The sequence below is a fragment of the Spermophilus citellus genome, assembly GCF_964194105.1.
Source record: "Spermophilus citellus genome assembly, chromosome: 1".
Lineage (NCBI taxonomy): Eukaryota > Metazoa > Chordata > Mammalia > Rodentia > Sciuridae > Spermophilus > Spermophilus citellus.
Genome location: NC_138182.1, coordinates 193,526,509 through 193,534,633, shown reverse-complemented (window position 1 = coordinate 193,534,633; position 8,125 = coordinate 193,526,509).

The window sequence follows — 8,125 nt, the reverse complement described above, 5'->3', positions numbered from 1 at the left end:
GAGAGATCTTCCAGTCACTGAGAACATGCCCTTGAAAAGGATATGGGACCCCAGCTCCTTCCTCTTCCTCTATTTCATGTCCCAGTCATGTGGTGAACAGGCATGCATTGCTGCCAGGATGTGCTGCCTCACCCCAGATTCAAAAGCAATTGATCACAAACTGAAACCTCCAAAACTTTGATCCAGAACAGACCTTTTCTCTTTATGATTATCTCTTGTTACATTAATGGAAAGCTGACTTACACAGCCATCAAAGATGAAAAACCATCAAAAGTCTTCATCCAAAACTTGAAGATAGAAAATAGGAAACTGGGGCTGGGGTTGTGGCTCAGTGGTAGAGCACTTGCCTAGCACCTGTGAGTCACTGGGTTCAATCCTCAGCACCACATAAAAATAAATAAATAAATAAATAAATAAAAGCATTGTGTCCACCTACAACTAAAAAAAAAATAAACAAACTTTTTTAAAAAAAATAGGAAATTGTTTTAATGTTTGGTTGCTTTTCTTCCCCCTTTTAATTACAGATTTAGAAGGAGTTTGGTCAATCACTGCAAAAATGCAAATTCAACAACTCTTTGACTTTCTTTTGAGTATTTGTCACACATCACAGTGAAATTCCAAACATTACATAATTTTCTCTAATTTATTTAGTGCTTTGAAGGAATGTAAGCTAAATGGTTCCAGTGGCTGGTAGTTCCTCTTTATTTATCAACAAAGGCATTCCTACAGCTCAATCCTGAGATTTATAAGCTTAATCTGATTAAGTGGGTTGCCCTCACTGAATTTTTTTTTCTTATTTTTTGGCCACTTTTCACAAATACGTTTCTATCCAACGGGTACTAATCTGGTTTCTTTTCATTTCCTTGGGTTTTCCTCAATATTATAAAATGGGATCTACAGTCTCAAGTGAAAAGTGATTTCTGAATTTTAGTCTTGTAGTTAGAATTCTGTACCTTTCTGACGTAGGGGAAAGGAACTGCAAGGAGATGACAACCAGATACAGACAAAATTTCATAGATGTAGGGTCTAGGAATGTCAGGTACCAGAGCCCTCGGATTCCAGCTCCACTGTGCCCAACTTCTCTGACCTAGGCTGAAAGATTACTTTTTCCTGAATCATCCTGTGCCAGAGTACAGATGGAGATCAACAGAAAAGAGGAATACTGATTCTCCAAATCCATGGCTCTCTGTGCTTCTGAATAGACAATGCAAAACCCTTCTTAAAGTAAGTCTTTAAAAAGATTCCAGGAAAAGCTGGGTGCGGTGGTACGCACCTATAATCCCAGAGTCTCAGGAGGCTGAGGCAGGAGAATCACAAGTTCAAAGCCAGCCTCAGTAATTCAGTGAGACCCTAAGTAACTCAGTGAGGCCCTGTCTCTAAATAAAATACAAAAAGGGCTGGGGATGGGGCTCAGTGGTTAAGTACCCCTAGGTTCAATCCCTGGTACCAAAAAAATAAAAATTAAAAATTAAAAAAAAAAAAGTAGAAAGAAATTCCAGGAAAGTGTAATCCCAGTCTGGGGAATACTTTCTGCAGTTCTTTCCAACTCCACCAGATTCCAAACTTTCTTTTGGTGTATAAACCGTAATGAAAAGAATATGAAGATACCAGATACTAAGATGTTTAAAAACTATACAGGGTCTAGAGGTAGAGCTCAGTGGCAGAGTATGTGTTTAGCATGCACAAGGCCACAGGCTCAATCCACAGAACAAAAAGAAAAGGAAGAGAACAAAACCATATATCTATACATCTGTATAGATATATAGATATATTCACATATATATAGATATATATTCACACACACATATACATATGTACATATGTATAAACTTAATGAGTTTTAAGCTGTATATATATGTATGTATATATGTATATGTATGTATGTGTGTGTATGTGTGTGTGTGTATATCACCTTTTCCCCAGTAAGCAGCTCAAAATTCATTAAACAATCTGCTCTCTTTACCAACCTATATATACCCTCCTGCTTGTCCTGCTTCACCTCCTCCTCACTGCCTCACTTAAACCATTTAAACATTCCATTTTCTCATGCCTATATCCCAAAGGTTAGAAGACCCACTGCAATTGCAAGAAGAAAGTTCCTGGAAGTTGCCTCTTTTTGTTACTTTCTCTACCACACTGATCTTCCTTTCTTCCCAGCAATCTGTGCATTGTTTTAGTCATGTTTAAATATTTTTACTGGTTCACTATAATTATGCATAATAGTGGGATTCATACCTGCACATAAAAATTTCATTAAGCTCATTCCTCAGTACCTTTTCTTTCCCTCCTCTCCTCCCTCCCCTGATCTGCTTGTTCTATTCTACTGATCTTCCTTCTATTATTATTATTTCAAGTCATTCATTATAATCGTGTGTGTATGTATGTATATGTGTGTACAATTCATTGTGGCATCTTCATACATGGACATAGCATAATTTGGTAGATTTCATTCCACATGTCCTCTCATCCTCGTTTCTTCTTAATCCCCTCCCTCTGCTCTACTGGTAATTAATTCAGATAAAGCTGCCTACCTGACCACTGCTCCTCATAAACATCCTCAGGACTGTTACAGATATAAGATATATTGCACTTAGACTTTAAAGGGAGGATGAGAAGAACACTTGAGCTAAATTTTTTTCATAGAGGCTCAATGTGGGACATATTGGTTTTGCAGTACAATGCCAGGTTCTGTATGCCTCTTCTCTATTCCCCATATTCTATTCTTTTGAAGTTCCTTGGAGAACACTGGCTCTGGGATATGCATGGAACCTTACGAAGCTATAAGATTCCTCAGCTTAAACAATGGCCACTTGCCACTATTCCTTTCCTTAGGATACTACAGGATTGAGGTCCACTGTTCTAGAACTCTCTGGTTTGCTGACAACTTGCTTCTAGCCAATTGTTTTTGTCAGCTTTTTTTGCTGCTGTGACTAAAGGACCCAACCAGAACTATAAAGAAAGAAAGGTTTATTTAAGGGCTCACGGTTTCAGAGGTCTTAGTCTATAGAAGGCCAACTCCATCACCCAACCAAGACAGGGGCTCAAGGTGAGCAGGATATCATGGTGGAAGAGTGTGGCAGAGAAAAGCAGCTCACATGATGATCAGAGGCAGAGAGAGGGGTCTCCACCTTCCAGATACAAATATATATAACAAATATATATCCCAAATGTATACCCCAAATATATACAAATATATACCCTAAAGTCAAACCCCCAATAAACCACTTCCTCCAGCCTGCCTCCAGTTACCACTCTGTTAATCCTGTTGGGGATTAATTCACTGAATATGTTAAGGCTCTGACCCAATCATTTCTCCTCCAAACCTCTTGCATTGCCTCACGTGAGATTTTGGGGAACAATGCATCTAAACCATAACACCTGCCAATCCTTTCATTCATCATCCTCCAGTTTCCCACTTGCATGAACTCATTATTTCCTCACTTAAGAATTCACTAGGTACTACAAGCAATTTTATCTATTCTTTTAAAATAACATCTGGTATTTCAAATAGTAGCTATATTACAAGATGAAAATATGAACCTCAGGCAGGTGCAGTGGTGTACACCTGTTAACACCAGTGACTTAGGAGGTTGAGGCAGGAGGATGGCAAGATCAAGGCCGGCCTCAGCAACTTAGGAAAACCTTAGGCAACTCAGTGAGATCCCATCTCAAAATAAAAAAATAAAATAAAAAGGATTGGGAATGTAGCTCAGAGGTAAAGCTCCCCTGGGTTCAATACCCAGTATCAGAAAGAAGAAAGGCAGGGTAGAGGTAGGAGAAGAAGGAGGAGAAAGGAAGGAAAATGTGAACTTAATTTTCCCATGGACATGAATATAAGTAAAAATACTTACAAGTGTGGGTCAAGAATAACCTATTCATGGAAAGTTAATACTTTTATTACAACAAAGAATTCTTCATAATAACTTAGAAATAATTCAAAAGTGATCTAAGGATAGAACTTTAGAAACTAATTACACTGTGACATCTGGACTGCATAGATCAATCAGCAAGACTAGAAAGAAATCTTGAAAGAGTGAGATTTTCAGTCAGAAGATTAAGGCTCAAATCCTGTCTCTGTTGCTTTCTAACATTATGACCTTGAATAAATTTCTTAACTTTTGAAGTATATGCATATATACCTTTTATAATAGAACAGTTATGTGCCCACTTTTTCCTTGCCTTCCACACCCATTTTGGTTTTTCAGCTCCTCTCATTAGAACAGAGATTACTTCCTCACTCCTGGACCAACAGAATGCTGTGATGTGCAAGGGCCAAGGGTGAGCCTTGGGAGAACTTATATGCCTCCACCACTCTGTGCCATGGAACTCCATAATGTCCATGTGAACAAGCCAGGTTAGCCTGATGGAGACAATGTCCAGTCATTCCTTTTTGTGTGTGCTCTGCTGAGAGGATCTGAAAATTCTAGGCATATGAGTGAACCCATCCTGAAATCTGATAATATATACACACTCATGAGCAAGCCCATTTAAAATGAGCTGATCCTGGTCCAGGCCAAAAAAATCACCCAACCAAGATAGAGATTTGTGAATTAAATAGATTCTTATTGTTTCAAGCCAATAAGTTTGGGTGAACAAGTTAATGAGCAATAGATAACTGACACAGGTACTACATAGTTATTGTGAGGTTAAGTGAAAAAAAATACATGAGAGTCTATGACAGTTCCTAGCATATAATAGAGATTTAACAGATTATATTTTTTATCTTCATAGCAAAAATAATCTATATTTTTGTTTATGAAACAATATTTTATAACAAGATTTTTGGTAATATTTCTGTTTGAAGGATATATTAGGAGACAAATGACAGAAATACAAATTCAAACATACAAAAAAGGAGTGATTTATCTGAAGTAATGTCAGGCAGAACCAGATCCAGACCTCAAACAATACCTTCATTTCTCTCCTCTCCTCTATCTCTTTGTGTTGACCTTGTTGTGTCTAATGCAGACAGGTTTTCTGCACAGGATGTCAAAGGTAGCCTCCTCTGCTATCCTTCTGACCCCAGGAACACAGAAGCAATCTCAATTGTCCCTATTGACTCCAACAGAGAAAAATTCCAGACAAGAGCTCCTATTGGCTCAGCTTGGTCATGTGTCATATTTGATCCAATCACAGCAGCCAGATTGGGCTATTGGTCTACTTTAGGTCATGAGCTTATCCTGCTATACAAAGCAAGAAACCAGAGTCTAGACTAAAGGAGTAGGAAAGCATGGGAAATGTCCTGGATTGCCAAAAATAACACTACCAGAAGCCTAAAACAATAAATTATGCTGCTGTCACTTTCTAATTCTTTTAGGTACAGTCATCCCTTATTATCACTAGCCTGGATCCTTGGTTTGGAATTCATAGTTCAAGGAGGCAGAAAATGAATTGCCCTCAGAAATAGAATTTAGGGCTCTGTGCTTGCCTCTGTCTCTGTTACTACTTGTTATGGTTTTCTTAACCACCATAATATGGAGCAGCCCTGAGAAATCAAACTAAAATACATACTTTTAAGGAATAGCATTTTATTTGACTTCTCCTTCTCTTAGCAACATACAAATATTCTCATCACATTCTAATAGGGTTTTAGGTGTTCCAGACACTGAGGTTTTTAGAGGCTTTAGTTGCCATGGCTGAATTTATATATAAGTTTAAAGATGATCTATCTTAGGAGCTTTGGCTCCTAAAATAAGAAAACTTAGAGATTATTTAAATCTAAATTAGGTGAAAACAACAAAAGGCATCTCAGTTTGAAGGTATTGGGGCCACAGGTGTTGCAATTGTTGCTACTGCTGTTCTGGCTCAACATGTGACATAGTGCTACATCTATAAATATGTAATCCACATATAGTGCTAAACTGAGAATCCCTACTCAATGTTATTGAAAAGATTGGATCTCTTACAAAAATATAAAATGAATAAGTACATAGTCAAGTAAAATCTATAATAAACTATAACTATTGCTATTGCAATAGTCCAGAAATTAGAAATTCTAGCAAAGAACTGGTTAGGTGAAGATTCAGGTTGCCCACTCATTCTGTCTACATTATCGTGTTCTAATGAGTGTCTCATTTTCATTTGAACTAAAGTGTGAACCTACTGTATCATTTAAAACCTACTGTATCATTTAGATAAAGAAATTATTTGACTCTGCCACCTCTTTCCAGAACATGTCAGAGACTGACGGGAATTTATGGAAAATTATGTTATCTGAGACAGCAGTTGTGTTATTAAAAGACTTAAAATTCAAAAACAAACTCTATTTTTATTGCAAATAGGAAGAAAATACAGAACTATCTCATGAATCCCAAGAGGTCTGAGGAATTGTTTAATATTCAACTGTGCTTAATTGACCATTCCTTTCACCTTCTTGAATTTAGTTTGCCTGAGATTTTTCATCTAGGAAATGTAAACACCACATGTAGACTGAATCAGCAGGATTTATATGGGGAAGAGTCTTAAAATACATGTGCTTGAAGTGCCATATCTTACTAAGCTTATTTATATAAAGTTTAGCAGAGAGGAAAACTACTGGAGGAACACAGAAGAAAACCTTAACACTATATTTAGTATGTCAACAGAAAAAAAATTCAGTTAACTCAATCTTTTCTGGAAAAAGTCTTGGTATAAATAAAAATTTGGTCTGTGAAAGTAAATATGCACACCAAATTTTGATTGTGATGGGAAATGAAAACCTTGAACTACAGAGCTGGAAGGACCCAGGAGGTCTTCTTATAGGTAAAGAAATTTAAGACCCAAACTGGCAGACTGATTGCCTATTATTGCTGCTGTTTTGTAAAAAATCCTGTCCAGAATCCATCCACAGCCTCTGGCATTCCCACTCACAGCTGTAGCTAGGCTGCACTGATTGAGCTGGTCTGCACAGGATACAAGCAGAAGTAACATTATTCTTTCCTACCCTGTTCCTTGAAACCTGCTTCCTAGACTCTTTTTCCACCCTCAGATGAAAACTTGGGAAAGAGTGATAGCTCCCTCTGTCCCTTTAGGTTGCAAACATAGTCTTACTTTAGTATTTTAAAAGTTCCTTTTCCCCAATTTAAATTGGCTGTCCTGAGATACTGTCCTAAGATTTAGGCAGAAGTGAGGTTCGTTTCTTCTACAGGTCTTGCTCTACCTCTGCCATAGCAATACAGTGAACAAGCAGCAGAGCCAGGATTTGAACCCAGGTGTCTAGCGTTAAATCTCTTAATCTCCTCACATCTGCCCACTGTTGATGGCCTGAGTATAGTGTTCCTCATCAGTCCCTGATTGCTGGCAGCTCTAGGCAAACCTGTTGAGCAAAGTTCTCTTTAAAATTATCCCCTTCTGACCAGGCAAAAGATGCACCATTGTCACATCCGTTTGGTGGTGGTAGGAAATGTTCCCAACAAAGCCTTCTCATTTGTGCACTGTAGCTCCAGCTACAGTGTCTCCTAGTGGATGTCACTGTCCTTGAGTCTACCAATCTCCAGGGGATACATATCAAGTGCTCCCAGCAGTTCCTCGCTGGGGAAGGGACACCTTGCCACGTACCAATGACTCTCTTTCCCAAAGGGTCTGCATCACCAGCTCTTCAACCCTAACACCAGAGGTGAGCCATGGGCTAAAACAGGCAAAACTAGTCACGTGATCACTTAATAAAACCTACCTGGGCAACTCCTTTAGGATTTGTTTATCTTGACATTTGGGGCTTTGACCATATCTCTGAGACAAGAGGAATAAAAGTGACATTTAAAATCTTAAAATTTCTTCTTCTAACTAAAGAAACTGAAAAGAAAAACAACACACATTGGGATTATTGGAATAAATTAATATTGAGAAATTTTCCAACATGCTTTCTCTCAAAAGATTGAGGCTAGTTTAATAACAGCTTAATAATCCCATGCTCTCACAACTGAAAAGGAACTTAAATTCTTCTATCCATCTAGCAGTTGCTAGAATATTTCCAAGTTCGTGCCAATCTATGCACAACCACCTTGATGAAAGAGAAATCACGAAATTTCACGAAAGAGTGCGTTCCAATTTGTGATTGCTTCCAACCATCAAAAAAGTCATTATATGAAATTCAAACTGGCTCTTTAAAATTTCCACCCTCTTGATCTTAATTTGATCCCTTTGGCTC